Genomic DNA, 26,904 nt, shown 5'->3' on the forward strand with positions numbered 1-26,904 from the left:
ATTGTTATTAAGGATGGAACTATAATGTTTTTTTTTTCTATGTTTTTTATTACTTTTTTTCATAAATGCATGGATAATAATTCTTTCTATAGGTTCTAAGAATATGATTCAAATTCAAGGACATTATGTGATGCCCAAAATAATCCTTTGCTTCTAAGGAAATATGGAGGCATCCAAATGTAGAAGTCACAGATTATGTGGTTCATTCAACGAGGGTTTGTTTTCCTATCTTTTGAAATCTAAATATATATTTGATATTAGGTTACATAGTCTTTTATATGTAAACATACATCCTAGTTATGGAATCTTCATTTAACTCGAGGTTTCAATATATCAATGGTTGGAAACATGTTTGAAATGTTGAACCTTTATGGTAGTGAATAAGTGATAGTGCATCACTACTCAAATAATTTTTTATCATTCCTAAATACATTTTCAATCCACATTCAGGCTTAACATATTAGTATCCTAGCACTTCATAGATTTCTAGTTTAGATGGGTTTGTTAGGGCTTAATAGATAGTACCATATAACTTATGTACATTTAAACGTCTAATTAATATGGGTCTCAGATATAATAAAGCCTCATAATAATCTACCTCCTAATCTAAAGCACTGCATTTCTTTGAGTAGCTCAACTAACATTAAATAAAAAAGATAAAAACAATAGAATTTACAAGTTTAGAGAGAATATTTGAACTTATGTAAAAAAACAAATTGCATCTCTAAACTAGATTCCCTCTTCCATTATCCAAACTGAGTTCCTTGACCATTGTGCCACATTCAACTATGTTGATTAGTTAATCTAAAATGGAACTATAATATATTTGAACCTTGATGATCCTTAAATGTGAACTTAAATCATTAACAAACAGGTAAATTGGTCTTTATTAAATGTGGTATTGTAAATTTCATGATCATGTAGATTTAATGATTGTTGTAATTAAAGTGGAAATGTCTAAAAATAGATCCAATATCAAGAAACAATATTTTTAACCCATTTGAAAAATAATTCCTATTAGTAAAATGCACCTGATCCAAAAAGAAATCTCTTCAAAGCTCTAATGTGATAGCTAAAATTGGCCCATGAGTTAAAATTTCCAAATACTTGCAATATAAAAGTATCCATTATCTTATAAATAATATTATATAAATTGTATGAGTAAAATTTATATGGTATTACAAATGAGGGCCCCTTTACAAATACTGGGTCAGAGTGCCCTTTAATTTAAAGTTGAGTATTTTAGTTAGGACATGTCCTTTCATATGTCTCATCATTAATTATAAGTTATTAGTTAATGCATTTATATTATTTGTATTATTTTATATTTTTGTTCATAACCATACTTCCCCTTTAGAAATGCTTTTCCTTTAAAGCATACTTATGGAAAGGATTGATGTCTTTTTCGCTAGCTTCTGATATTTTTTGCATCACTTTCTATTTTTTGCATTGTCATCTTTCATGATACAAGATGGTATATATTTCTAAGCACTAAGATTTATTTTTTTAACTATAACAAGATCTAACCATCCTACTTCGATCCTCTATGGAATGTTGTGCTTACATGATTTGAAAGATGAATTATTAATATGAAACTTAATTATACTATTACCAATATTCTTTGGTAGATAGGTTAATTTTTCATTTCTAGAATGATACATATACACTTATTGTTTAAGATATTTTCTTTTATTATTTGGATGCTAATAAGGAGTTCTTGTAATATGATTTCCCTTATCATGGTTATAATTTTTTTTGGATTACTTAAGGTGTGTGTTTTCCTTCATGTACTAATTTTGCTTGCTTTATTGATGGATCTTTAGTTTGAATTCTCATCATTTCTAAAACAACATCTCAGTATGTTTGAATTCAATTGGATTTGTATCTTTCTGAGCACTGAGACCAATAGGATATTTATTTCTTCTCTTCTCCACAATTAGGACTTTCTAATCTTAAAATTTTGATACTTTCATATAGATAAGTTGTCATATTCTATTTTACAAATGATTGCTCAAAATTATGAAGTTTCTTAATTACATAAGAAGATTTTAGTTATGGTTCCTCAGACATGAAATTTATTGATCTTCTCATTTATAGATGTTATCCTTAATCTTTCGATACTCGAGTTTCTCATTTTTTAATGTTCTAATTTGTTGAAGAAAATTTTGATTAAGGTTCTTCAAGAAAGAATTTCCTTCAATTTTTTTTATAGGTCTTCATTGAATTTCGTCTTGATGCATTCCTTTTCTCTTTCTAATTTTTTTTTCATAGACTTGTACAAGTAATTTTTGACTGTGATATTTTAAGTGAGAATGTCTGACGTTTTCATTTGTGATAACCTCGATGAATTTTCTTTACATATTTGATATTGGATTTTGAATTTATTGAATGATCGCCTTTTAGGTATTTGGGTGAAGGTACTATCAAATCTGATATCATTGTAATTTCCCAAAAGGTCACTTTCCCCTTCTTATAGGGAAAAGTAATTTTTTTTCTTTAATATAAATAAACCCAATGTTCCATAACCATGGTAAACTGAGAATTATGTTGATCTCTTATTTATCAAAAATTGCAACATTGAATTGAGATAGATATCCATAAGAAATAGTTGTTCCTTGCAAATCCTTCATTTCATTTTGGTTTTTGCAAAAACTATCTTATTTTTCAATTATATTTGGCTCTCGAATTAATAATTAATTTTCCAAACCAATATTTATGTGATTTCCCTTACGGTTCATGCTGGTAATGATGTTAATCTATTTAATTCAGTATTTATTTTAAATGTAAGTAACCCACAACATGAAATTGAGAAAACTTTATAAGATAGTCTTCTTTCTTTCATTTTCAAAAAATAATTTTTTTCAATAATTATAACAAGATTCAATACTAGTGTCTTTTATATTTTATAAAAAAATGTAATTCCACTGCTATATACAATTTCCTTTTCACCACACACACACATATGGCACACCCTTCCACCCCCTTGGATATTTCTTGGGATGTGGAAGGTGGTATTTTAAACTAAACTGACCTCTATGGTATAATTATTAAGATGGGGTTACAAAAATCATATTTTTCCAATCTTTTAAAAATCCAAAATAGATATTACCATCATATTTAGCTCGTCGAGAGCCTTCTAATGGTATAAATTTTATTTCAATCTGAATTTGGATTGAAAGTTATGCCCATATGAAGCTCGGGTCCCTTAACCCTTTCCACATTAGCAAGGTTTTGCCACATGGTAACTTGAGTGGCCTACATGGCACTACCGCATCACTTGTCATCTAGCTTGGCACCCACTATGTTATCGAGCCATTGCACCCTCATGCCACTCTTATAAGAATTTTCTAGTTCAAACATCCATAGTGTGATGGTTAATTTCACATTACTTGCAAGGGAATTTTCTTGTCTAATTCCTTCATTAGTTTGCACCCATGTTATGAGGTGCTTCCACATCATCTTGGTTCCATAGTGCCACTATGCCCTAGTGGAGCAAAGTTATACACTAGAATTTGAATAGTGTGATGGGAAATTTTGCATTAGATGATGGGCATAGTCTCATCATGTGCCTTCCATCAACCACACTCACATTTGGGGAATTATCATTATCAAACCACCACGACGCGAGGGAAATTTTATGTGAGGAAATAGGAAAATATTTGTATTGTGTCTTTTATCTACCACACCCACATTATAAAAGAAACATTGAAAAACACCTCCAGGGAGTCAAGATTCAAGTGACATGTCCCCTGGTCATGTAGAATCCATGTCAACAACATGTATCATCCCCATGTGAAGTGGAATAAAAAACTTATACCATGTATTAGGTGGATTTAGTCAAATGAACATTGAAAAGAACCCTTTCCAACTACCACCTGTTAGGTGGGTTCAACCGAATCAAAATTCAAAAGCACCCTCTCTAACTATCACATGTCATATTAACAGTGTGTTAGGTACATGTCCACATCCTCTAAATTCCAATATCGCAGCCACAACTGACCTATGTGGCATCAACCACCTCAACCCAGCCAAAAGAACCCACAAAACTCACTTGTTCATGTAATTATGCATTTTTTGTTATATTCCCTTCTATTTACCATTCTTTGGGACATAGATATTGTCATCTACTAAGCCCACTCTCATTATCATTCCTTCTTGGCATGATGTTAAAAATCACGTCAGGTAATAGGGATATTCCCATCCCTTGAATTCTGTCATTAGTGCCCCCTCTCCATAACAACCAATACATATCACTTGGTAGGGATAGTGAAACATGGTTTAATCCTTCGATATTCATCAAAACTTGAATTCTTTTATAATTCCCCCAAGGTTTATTTTACCTATTTGCAAACGTGTTACTCCACAACACTCAGGCTTGGAAGTCTTATGGACTTCGAGGAATTTTCAAATCCTTCCTTGGCATCAAACAATATTGAGAAACATGACCATAATAGGAGTGAAACTTTCATTCCAATGCAAACATTCCATAAATCTACCCATCTATAGACTCATATACAACACTGCCATTCAATATCATAAGGAATTTCCAAAACAAATACTATTAGATCTAATGAGTTACCATGCATTACACCAACCATAACCCTTTTTTTGGATGACAATCACAATCCTTAAACAAAAAGGCAACAATAATGTTCAAAACATATCAGGCAATGGGACTCACAATCCATAACAATCTAGCTAAGCACATCAAGCATCCATGAATGACTATGAATATAGCTTTGCATTTTATGACAATATTAATAAAAACAGAGGCCTCCAAACCCCTCATGACCATGAAGAAACCCACATATGACATCCCATAAATGACAACATGAATACCCCATTTCTCCATTACAGTGTATAACATGTTAGTTGAAGCACATTAAGCTAGCATGCATATTTATGTAAACAACTCATGATCATACAGAGACCTTAGCAACCTTTCTAAGCTAGCTGCTAGAAAAATGCATTAGTTCAATTATAATTTTGAAACATTAAATATTTCCATATTGTTTAGTTTTTAAACTCTCCCCATCAACCACAAAAGATATAAAAGAATAAAGAAAGTAGCACATTTTTAGTCTAATCTATTTTGTGTGAGATTTTGTTAAGTATTTAATATATTTAATTAAATTTTTATTTAGAATAAATCTACAAAAATATTATTAAAACTATTATTTATATTTTTCGTTATTTTTTATTTAAATTTTAATATTGATATAAATATGATTTCATTTTCAAATTATATATATATATATATATATATATATATATATATATATATATATATATACACTTCCTTCAAGGATTTTAATCACCCTTTCAGAGAGAAATAAGTTTATAAAACAAATATATGTTTCTATTATAAATAGAAATAAACATAAGTTAATATCATTTTATATAAAATGAACATGTAGAATTAAGTTTTTTTTTTTTAACAAAGACCAAAAATTAACTTACACAAAATAGATAGATGAGAAGTTTAGTACACATTTATATAAAGCATTATGCACATCAAATAGTATAAATAGATTAAAAATAAACAAAAACAATATACATAGATTTATAATAATAATAAAGTATCACTTTATAAATGCTTTGTAGATTTTAAATCATCATACTAATTTATACATGGATGAGAGAATTTTTTTAATACCACATACTTTATTTTTGGTATAACGCATTAGAAGCTTTGAGCCTAGCAAGCTTTAATTATGTAGGGAATCGATACACCCCAAAAAAGGGCTTTGGCATTGTTGGGACTACCATCCACAATTTAGCTCTATCCCATAACAAAAAGATAGCAACCACTCCCCCAATTCCAATCCCTATTCCCATCCCTAATGCTATTAATGACATATGTCCATCTACACGACTTATCCATCCCACTTTTACACTACTACTCTTAAAAGCATTATCATCTTTTCTTGCTTGTTTTTCATTGTATTACATGAATCTAAAGGACAACCAAAGCCATCCCACTTTTACACTACTACTCTTAATAGCATTATCATCTTTTCTTGCTTGTCTTTCATTGTATTACATGAATCTAAAGGACAACCAAATCAACACTTATTCTTTTGGAATGAAGATACATTGAAAGTGGAAAATTGTGTCCCTGTTGGGATTTGCCCACAAAGATTGTTTGATGAAACATCGAGAACAACTAGCTCATGTAGAATGGAAAGATCTTTAGGAATCAGTCCACTCAAATTATTTTTTGATAGGTCCAACTGTTCCAAAGTGGATATCCTACTAAAAGATGTAGGTATTTTCCCTTCCAATTGATTATGAGATAAGTTCAGTAATCGCAAAAAATTCATACTACCTATGCTTTCAGGGATCTCTCTTGTGAGATTATTGCAATATAAATCAAGTATAATGTTTCTACTTGATAGATCTGATAAAGTATACTCATATCTTTTCATGTTAATTTCTATATCTACATATCTTTCATCATAACCCTCATTTGGTACATTTGCAAATCCAGAGAGCCTCTCAAGATGCACTGATATTCTTCCATTGAATATGTTGTTGGATAAATCCAACACTTTCAAATATGTGAGATTTGTGATGTATTGAAGAATACAACAATGTAGATTATCATAGCAAAGGCTTAGAACATTCAAGTAATGGAAAAATGAAAAGCATTGAGGAAGCTCCCCGGTGAATCCATTTTTTCTTAAATCCAATATTTGAAGTTGGGTATAATTGGCCAAAGATGTAGGAAATGTCCCAGAAAGGTTATTAGAATAAGCAAAGAAAACCATCAGAGAAGTATAATTGCCAATGCCAATAGGAATTGATCCCTCCAAGTTGTTTTCTGAGAGGTAAAGATGATCAAGATGACATAAATTGGCAAAATCCACAGGGATACTACCAATGAAGTGATTTTTAGAAAGAGATAGGTGGGTCAACTTAGTCAACAGGGTAAGGGTTACAAGGATGCTACCGGTGAGTTTGTTTTGCAAAAGATCTAGGGAGATCAACCGAGTCAAATTGGAAAGGATCACAAGCATGTTACTGGTGAACTTGTTTTTAGAAAGATATAGGGATGTCAGCCGAGTCAAATTGGAAAGGGTCACAGGGGTGCTACCGGTGAGTTTGTTTTGATAAAGAGATAAGAAGGTTAACCACTTCAAATTGGAAAGGGTCACATGGATGCTACTGGTGAGCTTGTTTTGAGAAATATCTAGGTAGGTCAACCACTTCAAATGAGAAAGGGTCAGAGGGATTTTACTGGTGAACCTGTTTTGGGAAAGATATAGGGAGGTCAACCGAGTCAAATTGGAAAGGGTCACATGGATGGTACTGGTCAGTTTGTTTTGAAAAAGATCTAGGGAGGTCAACCAAGTCAAATTGGAAAGGATCACATGGATGCTACCAGTGAGCTTATTTTGAGAAAAATCTAGGGAGGTCAATCGAGACAAACTACCAAGGGCTATAGGAATGCTACCAATGAAATTGTTTTTAGAAAGATCTAGGTAGGTCAAATGAGACAAATTGATCTGAAAATGGGGCACTAAAGGCTTCTTGTCTAGCTTAAAAGAACCTCTCCCACTTCCAAAGCTTAAATATTCCCAAGATCTTATGATTAACCAATTGCGGAATTAAAAAGTGCTTGAAATAGGTGTATTCTTGTGTTTGTTTTTAACTGATCATGTGCCTTAAATACATTTGCTTAAACTGATATAAAATACATATAACAGTAAATAAAAGCAGCAAATGCAATCACACATAACAACAATATAATATGGAGTTCACCCAAAATTCTTTGGCTACATCTCCTTGAGCTCTAGTCAACTCAACCAGGCTCTCTGGGAATATGGCATAAATTCTTTTTACAAGCTCCACACTCAAATCCATTGGTTTACAATTGAACCTATGGGTTTAGAATGCCATCTTATCCTGTTGGTTGACCTCACTCTGCAGACAGATCTAGGCTTCTCTGGAATTGAATCCTTCAATCAACGCTTTGAGCGATCTTGCTCTAGCTTGCACCAACTCCCTCAGAATTCCCTCACTGTCTCCAGAAATGCCTTCTTCTTTCTTCAGCCCACTCTGGACACCAGCAACAGCTTGATCATTTCGACCCTTTGTTGTTCTGTAGCTTCACTACGACATCATGACTCTTAGAAGTCTGCTTCAAGCTCTGTGGCTTTGAGGCTCTGCCTCCAACCTCTGGTGGCTATGCCTCTGTCAAGCACTCTGGATCTGCGGCTCTGGTGCTCTCACTCTTGGCTCTTGCTCTAGCTCTTAGCTTTGGCTCTGGCTCTCACGAACTTCTCTCAACCTCTGCATGTATTCTCAGCAACCCTCTAGTGACCTTCAGCAACCTTTTGCTGCTGTCAATCAAGTTCTTGGTTCACTCGACCTCCGAGTGACTCTCAACACTCTCTGTGCCCTCTCAGAATACACTGAGCTTTCCCTTTGGATTCCTCAAAGTTCAAATGGCTCTAGGCTTCTCCAAGCTGCCTTTACGCATTGCTCTTGGCCTCTATGTGCATAACTTGAGCTCTCTGTCGAGTGCTCCCTGTTAATCATGCTCTCTGTGTTTTTGTGAGGCAGCCTTTTGGCTCTACAGCTTCCATATCCGTTCCTCTATCCTTCAATCATGAGGCATCATTCTTTTGCCTCTGTGTTTTCCCTACTCCCTATGGCTCTGCGTCTGACCCTCTTGCTCTCCGGCTCTGTGGCTCTGTGCTTGACAATCTGGCTCTATAGCTCTGTGCATTACAAACGCATCATTATTACGAAACACCTACTTGCAGCGTGGCACAATGATCAGGGATAGTTACAAGGAATCAGGGGCTTTTTTTTGAGAAAAACCCGAAAACGACCATATTTCCCAATACACAGAGATATACCGGAAATACACAGGAAAACACCTCATGGAGCATTTAATCGGACTTCAAATATTATTGAATCGCCCCTACAAACCCTATCAGGTCCTCCTTCCATTGACATATCACAATCGCATAGGCGGGAGGTCTAAAAACCTCAATACACGGGAATACACAAAAATCCCAAATTCCCGGATTCAAAATCTATGAAATCGGGTCTATAATCCCTATCAAGTCTGGCCCTTATCAGCTTATCACAAGTCGCGTGCCCAACAGCCCTTTGTATCAGGGATCATTGAACTCTTGATCTTCGATCACCCTGATCAAATCCTGACCATTGATTTGTGCACCTGATCCAATGGTCCACGCGTAATCGCACATTGGCCCATTGCTTGATCGCATGTCACAATGGCCCAGGGGTCTGCCCTTTGGTTATGTCGACCGTTGATCCATCGATCCGTCGATTTCTGATATCAAACCTCGTGTATCGCATCAGTGGGGTCTATGCATTTGCTCCTCCGATCGCTGATTCAATCGCATATCGCTCTGCCTGGGGTCTTGATATCAAGTGCAGCCTACCTCCGACCCGATATATCGGAGATCGCTGATTGAGGTTCCTTTCCACCTTTGCGTTAAGTCCTTCCCTTTGGCATTTTGCGATGCAATTTCCTCAAAGATCCTTTTAGGCCATTTTTAGAAGAAATGCCTCCTTTTTCAAAGGACAAAGGCAATCTTCTTTCTGCGATAACTTCTGCATTCGAAGTCCATTTTAGCCCATTCAAATTGTAGTAGATTCAGATTGAAACGATAGACACAATGGGACTATTTCCAAGAGAATCCTTGGACTTTCATTTTCCTCTATGAGGAACACTTCAGACTTAGAAGTCTATCCAAGATCCATTTTGGATCACACCTTCCCACTAAAATAACTTCTGGTCTCCAAAATACTGACATACTAATCTGAACAGTAAATGAGAGTAACTCACCCTCTTCTTCCAGCCTCCATACACTTGCCTCTGTATAGCACCTTTGAGCCAAAGCCTTTGACCAGTCTCCTTCCTGGATGTGTTGGTCCTCTTGGGAAGAACTATTTTCCTCCTTAACTTCATGCATAACTCCTATTGAAATGGTCACAAAAGGTAGTTTGAACTTCTCTACCTTGATCATTGATCCAAGGTGGCTCAAAAAAATGTGAAGTTACATCTGCTTCACAAAATTTTCATTTGTACCTGTTTGACTAGCTGTCAACAACAACAACTGTTAACAACAACAGAAATACAGACAATAACTGGATTGCCTAAACTCATGCTTCAACAAAAGAAACAGATTTTCACAACTTGTGAGCACCTCCATGTCTTACATCTGGATACAAATGATGGACTAGATAACAAGCCCACAAAACATGCCTTTAAAACAAATGACCCTTCAAGTCAAGCATGTAGAAAAAGACCTCTACCAAATCAACTTTTCTCAAGTCAATATTGCATGCATGTCAAAGCAATCAACCCTTCAAGTTAATTACACATACATGTTCAAATACAAGGAAATCATCAACATCCCTATGTTCATGCATATCAAGATTATGCATGCATTTCATCCTTCAACTTTCGCTGAAGCACATTGTACTTTCAAAGCTGAAATGAACATATAATGTTGCAGAAATAAAGTGAATCTCCTACTGAAATTTTCCATTCACCTTCCTGGTAAAATCCTGCAACTTGCATTCCATCAACAAAGAAATGCAAATAGATGCATCAATAGAAATGCAATCTTAATTGGATAAGAACTCTAACCATTTCTTACCAATCCATTTCAAAGGTCTTTCATTTATTTGCACATCAGCATCAACATGTGAATCATCCTGAAACACATCATCCACGGAAACTTCCTTTCCATTTCTGTCATTTTCTCTTTCCACTTTCTTCAACTTTTGTGGAAGCTTTTTTGGATTCAGAATCCAACATCTTTCAGCAAGATGCCCTTGCTTATGGTAGTAAGTGCAACACATGTGCATCCTCTTGATAGCATGATTTTCCTTGTCCAATGGACCTTTCGCTTATTGCTTCCTTTCCTTCAAAAGTTTCCTGTATGTGGCCATTCTCTTCCAAGATCTAGAAACATTATGGTTATCCAAACCACAAAAGGAACATAAAATTCTTTTCCCATACTTATATGGAAATTTATCATGCTGAACATAATCGAAAGGAATATGGTTAGAACCAAATTTATACCTTCCTTTTTAACCTTTATTGCCTTCATGAGGAGGTGAACTGAATGAAGAAGTGGCTCCCTTTGGAACACTATCAATCTCTTCAAGGCTTTCAGAGTTTCCACAACTCTATGGTTCAAGTGTGTGCTTCTAAACACCTGCATCCTGCAAATGATGTTTCAAGCTATTGCATTCTCCATGAATACAATCTTCACACTCTTGAGGTGGAAGACCTGAAATGAAACCCCTTCTTGGAACTGTTTCAATGGCCTTCATGGTAGCTTTGGAACTTCCTCCATAAGACTATCCATACTTCTGCAGACTCAAACAATAGTCAGTCTGCAAACAAGCATACAATCAACCTCTCACTGTTTAAACACCTTTCAGACAAGCAATCTTTGCTATGTCAATCAAGCATTCTGATATAACCTTCTTTGAAGGTGGGGTTAATCAATCTTAAGCTCTGATACAACATGATCTGAAAATGGGGCACTAAAGGCTTCTTGTCTAGCTTACAAGAACCTCTCCCACTTCCAAAGCTTAAATATTCCCAAGATCTTATGATTAACCAATTGTGGAATTAAAAAGTGCTTGAAATAGGTGTATGCTTGTGTTTGTTTTTAACTGATCATGTGCCTTAAATCCATTTGCTTAAACTAATATAAAATGCATATAACAGTAAATAAAAGCAGCAAATGCAATCACACATAACAACAATATAATATGGAGTTCATCCAAAACTCTTGGACTACGTCTCCTTGAGCTCTAGTCAACTCAATTAAGCTCTCTAGGATTATGTAATAAATTATTTTTACAAGCTCCACGATCAACTCCATTGTTTTACAACTGAACCTATGGGTTTAGAATGCCATCTTATCCCACTGGCTATCCTCACTCTATAGACAGATCTAGGCTTCTCTGGAATTGACTCTTGCAGTCAGCACTCTGAGCGATCTTGCTCTAGCTTGCACCAACTCCCTCAGAATTCCCTCACTGTCTCTGGAATGCCTTCTTCTGTCTTCAACCCACTCTCGACACTAGCAACAACTTGATCATTTCGACCCTTTGCTGTTCTACAGCTTCACTACGACATCACGACTCTTAGAAGTCTGCTTTGAGCTCTATGGCTCTGAGGCTCTGCCTCCAACCTCTGGTGGCTATGCCTCTGTCAAGCACTCTGGCTTTGTGGCTTTGGTGCTCTCACTCTCGGCTCTGGCTCTGGCTCTTGGCTCTGGCTTTGGCTCTCATGAGCTTCTCTTGGCCTCTGCATGTATTCTCAGCAACCTTCCAGCGACCTTCATCAACCTTTCGCTATTGTCAATCGATCTTTTTGGTTCACTCGACCTCTGAGTGACTCTCAACACTCTCAGAATACACTGAGCTTTCCCTTTGGATTCCTCAACGTTCAAATAGCTCTGGGCTTCTCCAAGCTGCCTCTGCGCATTGCTCTCAGCCTCTGTGTGCATAACTTGAGCTCTCTATCGAGCGCTCCCTGTTAATCATGCTCTCTATGTTTTTGTGAGGCAGCCTTCTGGCTCTGCGGCTTCCATAGTCATTCCTCTATCCTTCGATCATGAGGAATCATTCTTCTACCTCTGTGTTTTCCCTGCTCCCTGTGGCTCTGCGTCTGACCCTCTTGCTCTCTGGCTCTGTGGCTCTGCGCTTGGCCATCTGGCTCTGGGGCTCTGTGCATTACAAACACATCATTGTTACAAAATGGCTGCTTGCAATGTGGCATAATGATTAGGGACAGTTATGAGGAATCGAGGGCCTTTCTTCGGGAAAAAACCCGAAAACGACCATATTTCCCAATACACAGAGATATATTGGAAATACACAAGAAAATGCCTCATGCAGCGTTTAATCGGACTTCAAATATTATTGAATCACCCCTAAAAGCCCTATTGGGTCTGCCTTCCATCGGCATATCGCAATCGCATAGGCGAGAGGTCTAAAAACCTCAATACATGGGAATACACAGAAATCCTGAATTCCCGGATTTCAAAATCTATGAAATTGGGTCTATAATCCCTATCGGGTCTGGCCCTTATCGGCTTATCGCAAGTCACGTTCCCAATAGCCCTTTGTATCAGGGATCACCGATCTCCCGATCTTCGATCATCCCGATTGAATCCTGGTCATTGATCTGCGCACCTGATCCAATAGTCCATGCGCAATCGCACATCGACCCATTGCTTGATTGCATGTCACAATATCATTGTTGCAACGGCCCGGGGGTCTACCCTTTGGTTATGCTGACCGCTGATCCACCGATCCGCCGATCGCCAATATTGCACCTCGCGTATCACATCGGCGGGGTCTATGCCTCTGCTCCTTTGATCGTCGATCGCCCCGATCACCGATTCAATCGCATATCGCTTTACTTGGGGTCCCGATATCAGGTGCAACCCACCTCCAACCTGATATATCAGAGATCGTTGATCGGTGTTCCCTTCTTCCCTTGCATTAAGTCCTTCCCTTTGGAATTTTGCGATGCGATTTCCTCAAAAGAACCTTTTAGGCCATTTTTAGAAGAAATGCCTCATTTTTCCAAGGACAAAGGCAATCTTCTTTTTTGCGATAACTTCTGCATCCGAAGTCCATTTTATCCTATTCAAATTGCAGTAGATTTAGATTGAAATGATCTATGCAATGGGACTATTTCCAAGAGCATCCTTGGAATTTCATTTTCGTCTGTGTGGAACACTTCAGACTTAGAATTCTATCCAAGATCCATTTTTGGTCATAAACAATTTCTATAGGGATGCTACCAGTGAATCCATTTCCATAAATATCTAGATAAATCAATCGAGTCAAATCACTACAAGTTATAGAAATGATATCATTAACATTGTTTTGAGAAATATTTAACTTGTTTCCATGGACTTGTAAAAGAAGTCAATCGAATTAGATTTACAAAGGATATAGAAATATTGCTCATAAACTCGTTGAAAGAAAAGTGTATTTCGATCAACTTGGTAAGATTGGAAATAATAACTGACCACTATCAATAAACATGTTATTAGAAACTATCAAATGGTTCAACTTGGTCAAATTAGTGATGACTTTAAATATGTGAGTAGTGAAGTTATTTGACGAAAGAAGCAATCTCGTCAAATTACTAAAATTAGCAATTTCATGGGGTATGTTGGTGAAACTATTTCCGTATATCTCAAACTCGGTCAAGGAGGTCAAGTTCACAATGGCTTTAGGTATGGTTAAGCGAAGGCCAAGAGAAAGAGATTGAAGAGGAAGCTGGAATATTTCGAGAGGAATAGAACCCATCATGTTCATATATTGTCACAAGAAAATGAGAGGTGTCTCAGCTGTGTCAAATTTCCCAACTGACGTGGTATACTACCTGTGAAATTGTTGAATTCTAGAGCTAGGGACTCTAGTTTATGCAACATGCCCAATTCTACTTGAGAGTTTATTGTCCCTCAAATCAAGTGCTCACAACGCTTTAAATTGTGACAAATTTTCTTCTTAACCCAGTCAATATGTATGGCGTCAGCGTCACAATACTCCTTTGCCATAAGAAATCCCCCGTGCTTCTTCTCCACTAGAGTCGATTTCTTTGCCCCTTTGCCCATTATCCCCATTTTTTCATTCATTAAAGTCAAGTCAATACAGACAGCTCAACTCTATGAGGACATTAGTCTCTCTCAATACAAATGCTTTTCATTATGAAGAAACTTCTTCCTGGCTTCTTTGCTCCTCCGCCCCAATCTATTTCATCGCCCCTCCTACTCACTAAAGTTAAGCCAAGTTAATACGTGAGGTTTCTTTGCCCCTCCTATTCACTAAAGTTAAGCCAAGTCAATACGTGGGGCTTCATCGCACTCCTATTCACTCAAGTCAAGCCAAGTCAATACATGGGGTTTCTCTCCCCCCTTTGTCCAGTCAACTCGACATCTTCCTCGCTGACCACCTCTTGTGTAGTCAAGTCAATACGATGCTTTTATACTAAGGATACATACCTTCCAATAACACTACTTTTCAAAAACCTTTTCGGCATCCATTAGCTTTAGACATAACAAATTTTATGATGACATATTAATAACTAATAAAAATATACATTTTTATAAAAAATAGTTAAAATTATTCTAACTAAAAAAAATATTTTAAATAATAAAATTTGAAAACGATATTATTTATTTTAATATATGATATAAATGTTGATGAAGATATTGCTAATCATTAATGTTCATTGAAATTTATTTAGTTTATTAAATAATAAAAGATTAATGAATTATTTAATTTTTTTTAATTATTATTGAAAAAATATTTTAAAATTATTATAGTTTTGTTGAAATAAAATATTAATATAATTAATAGTGTAATTTAAAAAAAAAATTGAGATTGAGTTTAGATATATTCTTCTAGAGCTGCATGTCTCTATAAAGTTCAAATTCTATAAAATCTTAATGGTAATGATCTTTATAGCTTTTTAAATAATGAAAAAATAAAATGCTTTATAATAATTTTTTCACATTATTAAATTTGCTTGACTTTGTATTAATTTTTTTTATCAAAAAAATTGGCCATTTATCCATAGTTTAACATTGGAAATTCAATTTTTGTTATTTTTTATTATTATTTAAAATTGTTTATTTGTAAGGTGATTGGTTGAGGTCTTAGTAACTTCCATTTATGTTAGTTACTAATTTTTCGTTTTTTGTTTTATTTTTATTTTTAATGTTTTGATTTTGATTTTTTTACTTTTCTATTATTTCTATTTTCATGAATTATAGTTTTTTCTCCATATTTTCAATTTAAGATGACTTATTATTATATTAAAAACATATTTTAATAAATTTAATTATAAAAAAAACACACACACACACATATATACATATATATATATATATATATATATATATATATATAGATATATAGATATAAGCAGTGTATGTTAATATAAACGATATTAGTTAATCATATTTCTTAATTTTTTGTAATGATATTCAACAATACAACATTATTACTTTTTATTTTTATTTTTGTGATGAAATATTTATCTTTATTATATTTAGTTTAATTAAACTATATTTAAATTAAACTACAGGGATTAACACAGGAGACCATAGACTTCCGAAGCTAGCTTTAAATTCCAGCAAAAACCACCTAATGCTCAAACGAGGTTGGTATAAAGACACCAGGGTCTGGTTAAACCATTGGGAGATCGATGAGAATGTTGCATTGCAAAACATTAATAGCATTAAAAATATTGTTACTTCTAAGTTCCAAGAAAAAATGTGGTGTGAGAAAGATTTAGCGGCTAAAAGAAAATTAAGATATTATAAGGATGTCATCAACCCCACCCTAGAAGATCAAAAGTATCTCTTTGTTTTGACTAGCTCAAAGAAGAAAATTAATATAGCCAAGATTAGAACAAACTCTCATGAGCCCCGTGTACAACCACATTAGATCTCAGTTTCAAATCTTTGTTGCAATAATGACCTTCCTAGACCATGGATGGAAAGGTTCTGCGATCTCTGTGAGAATACGAACATCAAGGATGAAAATCACTTCCTCTTAGAGTGCCTCCCATACAACCACATTAGATCTCAGTTTCAAAATCTTTGTTGCAATACTGACCTTCCGAGCCTTTTACGTTGTCAAAATTATAGTGAGCTCGGGAGGCTTCTCTCCAAGCTTTTTGAGCATAGGAATAAAATCTTAAATCAAACTAAATAATTAGTTTCTTTAGCTCCGATAGACCAAAGTTTGGTCTTAGTGGATGCTAACCATCATCACTATAAAACTTTGGTTTACCTTTAAAATATTTTTTAAAATTTCCTTAAATATTTATTTGTATTAGATATCATTTTGGGATTCAATTGTGTTTAGTAAGTCATTGACGTATGACCATTTCCATGAGATGGGGTAGCAATTTAAGTGGGCTTGATTGTGGGGAAAACTCCATAGTGAAGCGCGCATGAGCCAGAGGAAATCTAGGATGGGTGACCTCTTGGGAAGTCGTAGTCACCGGGTGCAAGCCCGAAAGTGATGATTGACGCTATGTGATTCATTTCACTAGTTTCAATCCCACTTCTTCACCCCTGTGAGCATCACCCAATGCAGTGTGTTAAGTGAACTATTCAAAAATCATGAGAAATTAGTCAGTTATGACTACCTCTCATGGAAATGGTCATACGTGAATGACCTACTTAACGCAATTGAATCCCAAAATGATATCTAATATAATGCACTATGTAAACCCCCATACTTAAATTCAAAAAAGAGTGAAGAGATATCTACTTGAATGGTTCATGACCCACAATACTTGCGAAGGTTTTTCAAATGGGGTAGCAAGCTAAGTGGGCTTAATTGTGGGGAAAAATCCACAGTTAAGTGCGCTTGACCCAGAGGCAATCTGGGATGGGTGACCTCCAGGGAAGTCCTAGTTACCGGGTGCAAGCCTCGGAAGTGATGATTGACGCTATGTGATTCATTTCACTAGTTTCAATCCCACTTCTTCACCCCTGTGAGCATCACCCGATGCAATGAGTGCTAAGTGAACTATTCAAAAATCATGAGAAATTAGTCTGTTACGACTACCTCTTATGGAAATGGTCATACGAAAATGACTTACTTAACGCAATTGAATCCCAAAATGATATCTAATATAATGCACTGCGTAAACCCCATATTTAAATATTTATTTGTATCTTTATCATTAATTTTCATGCAAATTTAAACTCTCCAAGTCAACTTTAACATTATGTTTTACAGTTTAAAATAATAAAAATAATAAATAGGTTGGAAACAAATACTAAGTTTATGTTAGAATATTTATTATAAAAAAAATAGGTTGGATTTCTTGGCTGGGAGAGTTAGCTTTTCTTAGTTTTCTCCCATGACATTTTTCATTTATTTACTCTACCTCATCCAACTCAATAGGCTTGGGAGGACGTGTTGACAGGGTGAGTTTTCACTATGCCAATAAGGGGAACTAACCCAATTGGAGACCCTAATTAGATCTACTTTTGTTTGGAATGGCTAGTTCCGACAGGTTTCAAAGAAGCCCGTAAACTGTTATGTGTGTTGAAAGATTGCTTCTTGGAGGAAGACTTCAATTAAATCAACAAAGAGAAACAACTAACCTATAAGAATCAAATCCTATCTACACTAATTTTAACTACTTATGCTAATCCTAACTATTCTAATCTATCCTGTAGGAGCATAACAAAAGAGATTAAACAACATATATAGATTCCAAGTCCAAATCAATCAATTACTGGTTCACAGATGAACAAGGCTGTATTAAATCTTTATTGCAATTTTATTACTTATACAAGAATACACATTCCTTTCCATACAAATAACACTTGCAACTGATGTTTAACAAGGTTTTGAATCAACAACCTTTCATGAATTAAACATGGTAACAAATCATAGTTGAATGACCAAGACTAGTCCCGAACGGCCTGTTATCAATATGCACAAAACAAATCACATATATATTTATGCCAGCAATGACATCCTGATTCTAAACACATGAAAGGAGAGGAAAATGAATCTGAAAAAGGCTCTTTCTCAACCAAACAGTATTCCTTATTCACAATAAATCAAAAGTTGTTCTGCCCAAAAAAAAGCCCCCTTCTCCTCTTCGGAGGTAATACTTATGCAGAAGGAAATGACCCTCAATCTTCCCTTAACCTTTCACCTCCCTTCCCTTTTCGATATACAAATCAAAGTATACAATCGTAGAACAGTTGGTGCAACCACTAACACATAGAGGGCATATTTGCTGGAGCGCTTCATTCCCTGTGGAAACAGATAGACATTGATTAACAGAGGATGACTGCATGTCACCCCTTCGCACTTGTACTGAGTGGATGTTATTCCCCATGATTTCCTGAAGGAAACTGAAGACACTCTGGCAATCATCATCCAACATCTAGCATGATTGAAGGTGTGTTTGGAGGTAATAGCATCTTGATGTATCAGCGTTGTGCTTCCTCTTGACATGGTGTGTGCCTCCATTATGCACTATGGCAGTTCATATACTTTTATGTAGAATATGTCTTTGCAATATCAACACCGGTGGTGCAGAGGTGTCATCTTGATATAAATCACCTTTATCTGCTACCGGGTCCACTTGAACTTGCTTATAGAAATAATTCATATTAGCTATGATTATGAGAACTATGACAAACATGCTCACAAACAAACCTTGCATTCAGCCGCAATTTCTATTTAATCTTGCAACGCAGAGCAACTATAATTATCAAACCACCGAAACTGTTGTGACATGTATTCTCATTGCCCACAATATGCATTTTTACTCAAGGATTGCTTCGACAATGCTTCACAAGCAGACCATCCCCTCCACGGTATTTTCCTTTGAAAACCCGGACCACAACATTTTATCGAAATACATGGGAAAACACGGGAAAACCCATCGTCGAACCATAAGGCCGGACTTCAAATAATATGCCCCCAGATCTATAATCATCGTCGGGTCCACTAATCACATCATGCCTTATGTTTAAGCCTTGGGCTCTGCCGATTGCGCTTTGTGATAGGCCAAACCCAAAATATATATGTGCCATGGTTAATAATGCCGGCGGGTCCACCATATCACATCGCGTTTTATATATAAGCCCTGGGCTCTGCCGATTGCGACTTGTGATGGGCTCCAGACCCAAAAATGTATATGTTGTGCTTAATAATATTGGCGGGTTCGCCATATCGGGGAATGCCTTGTGTATGGGCCTCGGGTTCCACCGATTGTGATTTGCGATTGGGGAGTGGACCCGAAAAATATATATGTTGTGGTTAATGATCCCGGCAGGTCCAGTAGGTCACGGTGCACCTTATATACAAGCCTTGGACTTCGCCTATTGCGATATGTGATGGGCTCCAGACCAGAAATAAATATGTGTTATGGTTAATAATGGCGGCGGGTCCGCCATATTGCATCGTGCTTTATGTATATGCCATGGACACCGCCGATTGTGATAAGTGATGTAGTGGCAGACTCGATATATACACGGATGTGATTAATTGTATTTGGAGTCCGGAAAGTCGTCACATATCGGATGTAAGAGGGGAATGCATAGCGTGACTGTGGAAATTGTGATATTGCGATAGCGATAAAGGCAGGCATAGGGAAATGTGTAAAGCCTGAGAAGATGCGGAAAGGGTAAGTTAAGGATGTTTGCAGAGTGTTTCCATTGCAAAAGCATTGAGATAGAAATAAGGATGCGATAGAAGGTTTTGCGGGTTGGATCCCAAAACAAACATAGTAGAGAGTGGGGGTTGGTGAAGGTTTATGAGGATTGAAAAGGTCTTGATGAAGGGCTAGAAAGGGTTATAGATGAATCATGCATCAGAGATTTGTTAAGGGGGCCTAACCATTAAGAATTGAAGATTTGACTCAGCAAAGAGTTAGAATCCTTGAGATAAGAACAGATCATTCGGAGAAGTGAAAGATCAAACTTCTAGGGGGGCCATTCAAATTTTCTACAAGAGCATGTTTTAATAGGTTGGTGGTTGTGGCCACAAAAAATGGCGAACCACTGGGCAAACTAGTTATCTCTGTTTCCAGATAAACCCTGGATCAATAGAACATCAGGGTGTTAAGATAAAACTGAAATGCAAACTGTATAGATTGACAAGCATGGGTTCCACTTCAACATTAATTGCTTTGGGTGAGATAAAGACAAATAGCTTCAACTTACTAATAGGGTTTTGACAGGCATTCTCTAATGGTAGTATTATGGGATTTATTGACCCTCCCTTACTTGTTTTCTACTTCCAAAAATCCTTTCGGGGCCATCACTGGTCTGTCAATACCTATTTAGGTGTGTACCTCAACTCTTTATCACTCATCAAACTTGATGTAGATATGTTTATCTACACTTTATGTAAGAATTTCAGTGTTATATTTTCATGTGATTGAATGGGGCGTAGTCATGGATCATGCCATATTTTTAAACTGCTTAAGCAAGGTTGGGTTCGTTGTGTCAACCGGTACTCTGAGCCCAACAACTGTCCCTACTCTAACCGGCTTCCCAAAAAGTCTGTCCTTCCAGATTGGCACAAGGACTCAACATTTCATTTTCTTTTACATAAGTCCTTCCAGTTTCAGCCACAAGGACTAGAGCACAATTGGATTTGCCGTAGGGTATATGACAGTGAGCTTAGCCCATGAAAGGAGGTTTACTTGTAGATGACAGATATTGGAAAACTTAGTGTGGTGGATAGAACCAATGGAGAATAACTACAAACCTTAAAAGAAAGTATAGGCTAGGTCTGAGTGGGAGTTTTTTTTAAATGCAGCATTCCGCCATGCCAGTCCAGCTGTGGTTACACATTTTTTCATTTTATAAAGATGCCCCTACATACTCCAGGTATCCAGGTTATCAACAGATCTTACCTAGTTCCCAACAAATGCTAAAGAGTGGCTTCGATTTGAATTCCACAGGTACCTTTCAAGTTCTCATAGGCTCATTGAAAGTTTGTTTGATTTGCAAGGTAACGATGAATCTAGGATTAGCAGATTCATCAACACGTTAATGAGGGAGGAAAAAGCTGAAGGTGGCGAATGAGGGAAATCTGGAGAGAGTTTATAAAAGTGAAAACAAGAGCGGAGGACTAAAATCTGCTAGCTGAAAAGGATTGAAATTTAAAATAGAGGGAAAATAAACTTTGCAGAAATAACAAGAATAGAAGGGACAAAAATATAACTAAGCTAATAGAAAAAAGAAAAAAATGAATCCTAACCTACTCAGGAGGTAACCACCATGTGGTGGTTACTGGAAGTATCTCTTAAGATGTTGGCCATTAACAGGGAGTTTTTTAGTTTCCCCTTGTAAAGGTTTCAATCTGTAAGTCCCCTGACCAATTTTCTCCTCAATTTGGAATAGGCCCAGCCATAAGTGTTTGAATTTCGTGTGTTTACCTTTTGGTTCATTCAATTTGTCCCATTTCAGGACTAGATCTCCTACCTGGTAATCTTTATCTCCTACCAGATGGCGATCAAACCATCTCTTCACGATCATTTGGTGGTTTCTGAATTTATTTTTGGCTTTATCTCTCAATTCCTCCAACCTCACCAGTTGGTTGATCCTTTTTTGAAGTAAGGCTGAATGGGTCCCTCTTGAAGCTTGGGAGTTCTGTAAGGAGGGAAGGGTAATGTTGGGAGGCAGGATGGCTTCCTATCCATAGACAAGGAAGTATGGAGAGTTTCCTAATGCCACTTTTGGGGTGACTATATCGGCTTAAAGGGCATTTGTTAGGGTGTTGTGCCAATTCCTCTGGTTGTCGGTGACAGATTTACGGATTATGTGGATGAGGTTTTTATTTGAGGACTCTACAACTCCATTTCCCTGGGGGTAATAGTTTGATGCATACCTTATGTGAATTGATTTATCAATAGCAAATTCAGTCAATTTCAGTGATGAAAAGTAAGAAGCATTGTCAAATATGAGAGCGTTATGGATGCCAAACCTATTGATAATAAATTTCTCAATAAATGATATTACCTCGTCTTTGTTTACCTTCCGAAGCAGGATGGCTTCGATCCATTTGGTGAAGTAGTCGGTCGCCATGAGTATATACTTATGCTGCTGTGAAGATTTCTGAGTGATCTCACCTATGACATCTAGCCCCCATTGTTGGAGTGGGCAATAAATCATAACGAGCATGAGGGGAATGACTGGCTTTCTTTCGCGTCCTACAACAGTTTGACATACCTTACATTTCTAAGCATAGGAATACGAGTCTCTGAACACTGTGGGCCAATAATATCCAGCTCTTAATATTTTGTGAGTGATGGTCTCTCCACCACAGTGACCACATGCTGGATCGTCGTGCATTTTTTCAAGACATGATCAGCATCATCCTTTTTGAAACACCTCAGCCAGATTCCATCGTAATTTTTTCTGTATAATGTGTCATTGGCCAAGTGATACCAATTTGATTTCAATCTGAGCGCTGTCCTTTGTGATGCATCCATGTGTTCAAGACATGCTCCCTGTGTTAGATAAAAGCATATGTCATAATACCACGACTCAGGATCCAAAAGGGCTTCTGACGTTTCATGCTTATACATCAGGGTATCATTAATCCATAAGGGCTCCTCCTTGAATTCTACTTGTGCATTTTGCATGATTTTTTATTCTGGTTCTTGGACACCCCTTCTTTATCCGCTAAGGCTTCTACTGCTAGCCTACACAATCCTTGCCCTCGAATATCTTCGCTGGCTTAATCTCGAGGTCGAATTCTTGAAATGCAGTTATCTAATTCCCTCTCTATTCACCCATTTTTTTCTGTAGGAAGAGGGCTCTTACGGCAGGATGGGGGATGATTACTTTAGTCCTAGCCTTTAATAAGGGTGGAAGTGTTTTACAGCTTTAAAAACCACAAAGCCTTGTTTCTCCACGTCTAGGTAGTTCAGTTCTACTCCCTGAAGATTAGAGCTCATATAAGAGATAGTGCCTTCATTGCCATCATCATTTTTTGTGTGAAGATTGTGGCATATGAAACATCAGAGGCGAAAGTGTACGATAAGAATTCCTTGTCGAAATTAGGGCTGACCAATGCAGGAGCTTCTACGATGGCCTCCTTAATTCGCTGAAACGATTTCTTAGCTTCATTTCTCCACCTATACACAAAATTTTTCTTCATCATTAGCTGCATGGGATGCACTATTTCTACGAAACCTGAGACAAATTTCCTAACGAAATTAATCTTCCCGAAGAAAGATTATATTGCATTTTTATTTGCAGGGGGTTGTATTCTCATGATGGTATCTATTCTTTCAGGATCAATAACAATCCCTTCTTTAGAGAGGATATGACCCAGTAGTTTCCCTTCTATAACTGTGAAAATGCTCTTCTTGGGATTCAACAGTATTCCATACCTTCAACATCTTTCAACAATTTGTTTCAGGCGATAGATATGATCCCTTTTGTGATACGAATAGACAGTAACGTCATCCATGTACACTACTACTGATCTGTTAATCAATCCTTGGAAAGCTATGTCCATAGCTCTCTGGAATGTGGCGCCCGCATTAATAAGTCAAAAAGGAATTTTACGATATGCATAAGTTCCCCATTTAGTGTTGAAGGTTGTCTTGAGCTGATCTCCATTTGCCACCAACACTTGATTATATCCCGAAAAACCATCCAATAGGGACAACATTTCAGACCCAGAAACGCGCTGAAGAATGTGTTCCATAGAGGGGACAGGATAGTTATCTTTCTGTGATGCTTTGTTCAGGTTTTTGAAATCGATACATAACCTGATGTCTCCATTTTTATTTCTTAATGGCACGAGATTGGCTACCCAGTGGGTGTGCCTGAGAAGAAAAATGATTTTGGCGTCCAACGTTTTGTTTAATTCTTTCTTCACCAACAATTCCAGGCTTGGGTGTATCTTGTGAAGCTTTTGTTGGTATGGCCTAACATCCTTCTCCAACGAAATCACATGCTACATGATGCTGGTATCAAAGGTTTTTAAGTCACCATATGTCCATGCAAAGACATCCTTGTACTCTTTAAACAGCTCAACAAATGCAGCCCTTTCTTGTGGAGACCATCCTAAGGCCAAATTAACAATTTTTGGGTCTTCTTTGGTTCCAAGGTTGACTGATTCATACTCCATGGATGAGCTATGCATTTTGCAGTTAGTCAGTGTTAGGTTCCTATACCAATAGGTGTCATATATCATGATTGACTAGGTTTAGCTCTGAAATATGTACATACCTTTGCTTTCTTCAAATGTTTTTCATATCTATAAAAAATAAAAAAATAAAAAAATGTAAAGAGGGTATGCCCTAGAAAAAGAATAAAAGGGTAAAAAGAATAAAGAAAAGGCCAAAAAATGAAATAAAATGAACCCTAACAAAAAGAAAGACCAGGAAAGTGTGCAAGTTTAAATGCCACTACCTTTTTACTATTGTAGAATAAACAATTGTGTGTAACTTGTCACTTATGCCACAATTCATGAATAGCCAAACAATTTAAACTTGGCTAATTCATCTTTCAATTACATGTTTTAGAAATAGAGCATAAAGATCTGACCAAACGGTGTAATCTTGGCAGATAAGTAGATAGGTAGAGTAAATAAAAGGAGCTCAACAGTTTAATCTGAGCCCTTGGATGTAATAAGGTTACACTTAGATAGATATCTATATGTAAAAGAAAAGAAATTTTGATGAGGGTTTGCCAGTTTAAGTGCACCCTGATAAAGAAGTAAAAATACTAGGTTAAGTAGGTAGGGTAGGTAGTCGATGTTGCAGAATCATATGTGATGAATGATGTCTCTAAATGTGTTAATCTTTCACTTTCTTCACAAAGCTAAGGCATGTACAGTAAATTGAAAGCATCTCAAGCAAAGCAAAGTCAGAATAATTAACTCCCCTTCTCATTTTCCCTAATTATTCACTAATTTCCTCTAAGTACAAAGGTATTTGCTAAATTGGAGGGGCTCAGAGCATTTCTCTGACTTCTGGAGGGACTGGACCCTCGGCCCAATAATTTAAAGGCCTAAGTACTTAAAATCATTCATTCACTTTCATAAGTCTTTTCTTAAGTAAAATCCTATTTTACTTAGGAAAATTACATAAGTTCTCATAAAAAACCCTTTTCGCTTAAGCCTAAGTTAAATACACAAATCAACTATATTATACTTAGCACTTTTCATTTCATTGTCATATTAATTTTTAACTTATATTATATAAATCCCTGATAATGTTTACCCTTTCCCGTATTATATAAATAGGAAAAACCCCAAATTTCTATATATCTCGCCCTTGGTTAATTATAGCCATAACACGTCCTAAACGAAATTAATTAGTTAATCTGTAACTAATTAAGAACCCAACCCCCATCCACATTAAAAAGGGATTAATTAACCCTCACGGTTAATTAATAGCCTTTCCAACCAATCTTGACACCCCTGATATGATTAGAAACTCTTAATTATATCGGGCCCGCCCTCATTAAACTCCCGTCACTTCACATCCGCTATAGTCGTCTGATCAAGTCTCCGAGATCCGATGGCTGTTATGCATATTGCACAACCCTTTGCGATCGCACGTTAGCACACGATCGCAAAGTGGTTTTGTGTACAGTACCACTGCCACACACCGTTCATCATATGGAATCGCGCGGATGAGCCCGAATACTACCCCCCCTCTAATAGTGGTGCGATAAAAAACACTTACCACCTCCAACTAAATGACAAAATGTCACATCATCAAGTTGACGCCATCTGTCCACTGTTCATTCAAAGCTTACCCGCCAATATCAACCGTTTACCCGTTTAAACACAAAAACCCTAGTTTTGCTCGTTTTCACCTGATTGTGCAGTAAAACCCTATGAAACCCATCTGCGCCACTGGAAGCCTCTGTTAAATGATTCGAGCATGGTTTACCTCCCTCAAAAGCATTCGGGATTCACTCCACAAACCTTTCAAGCTCAAATGAAACCTTTTCGACCTCCCTCTTAACAATTTGTTTTGTTTTACAGGTGATCAAAAGACCACAGCCTTGGATAAATAGTCTTAATACTAGTCATAAGACCTGTTTACTCCAAGATTTTTATGAAATCTATTCAAACAGAGATGGAAAATAAGACATACAGTTAAAAGATAAGCAGAGGAAACATGAAATTAAATGATTTACTATTGAAATAGACAATAAAAAACTAAATATACAGTGAAGGTAAAAGGACATAGTAAAGAACAGTCAAAGTGTATCAGGGTTAAAGAGTATCAGATTGAAGACCAAGTCAAGTATATCAGCTAGGATGAAGATAAACAGCAAAGAAGACAGTTACAAAGCATAGCATACAGATTCATGTCAAAGTGAAGATAGATGAAAAAACAGA

This window comes from Pinus tabuliformis, chromosome 2_2, assembly GCF_031772625.1.
Source record: "Pinus tabuliformis cultivar Carrire ecotype Pingquan chromosome 2_2, CPIR1, whole genome shotgun sequence".
Taxonomy (NCBI): Eukaryota; Viridiplantae; Streptophyta; class Pinopsida; order Pinales; family Pinaceae; genus Pinus; species Pinus tabuliformis.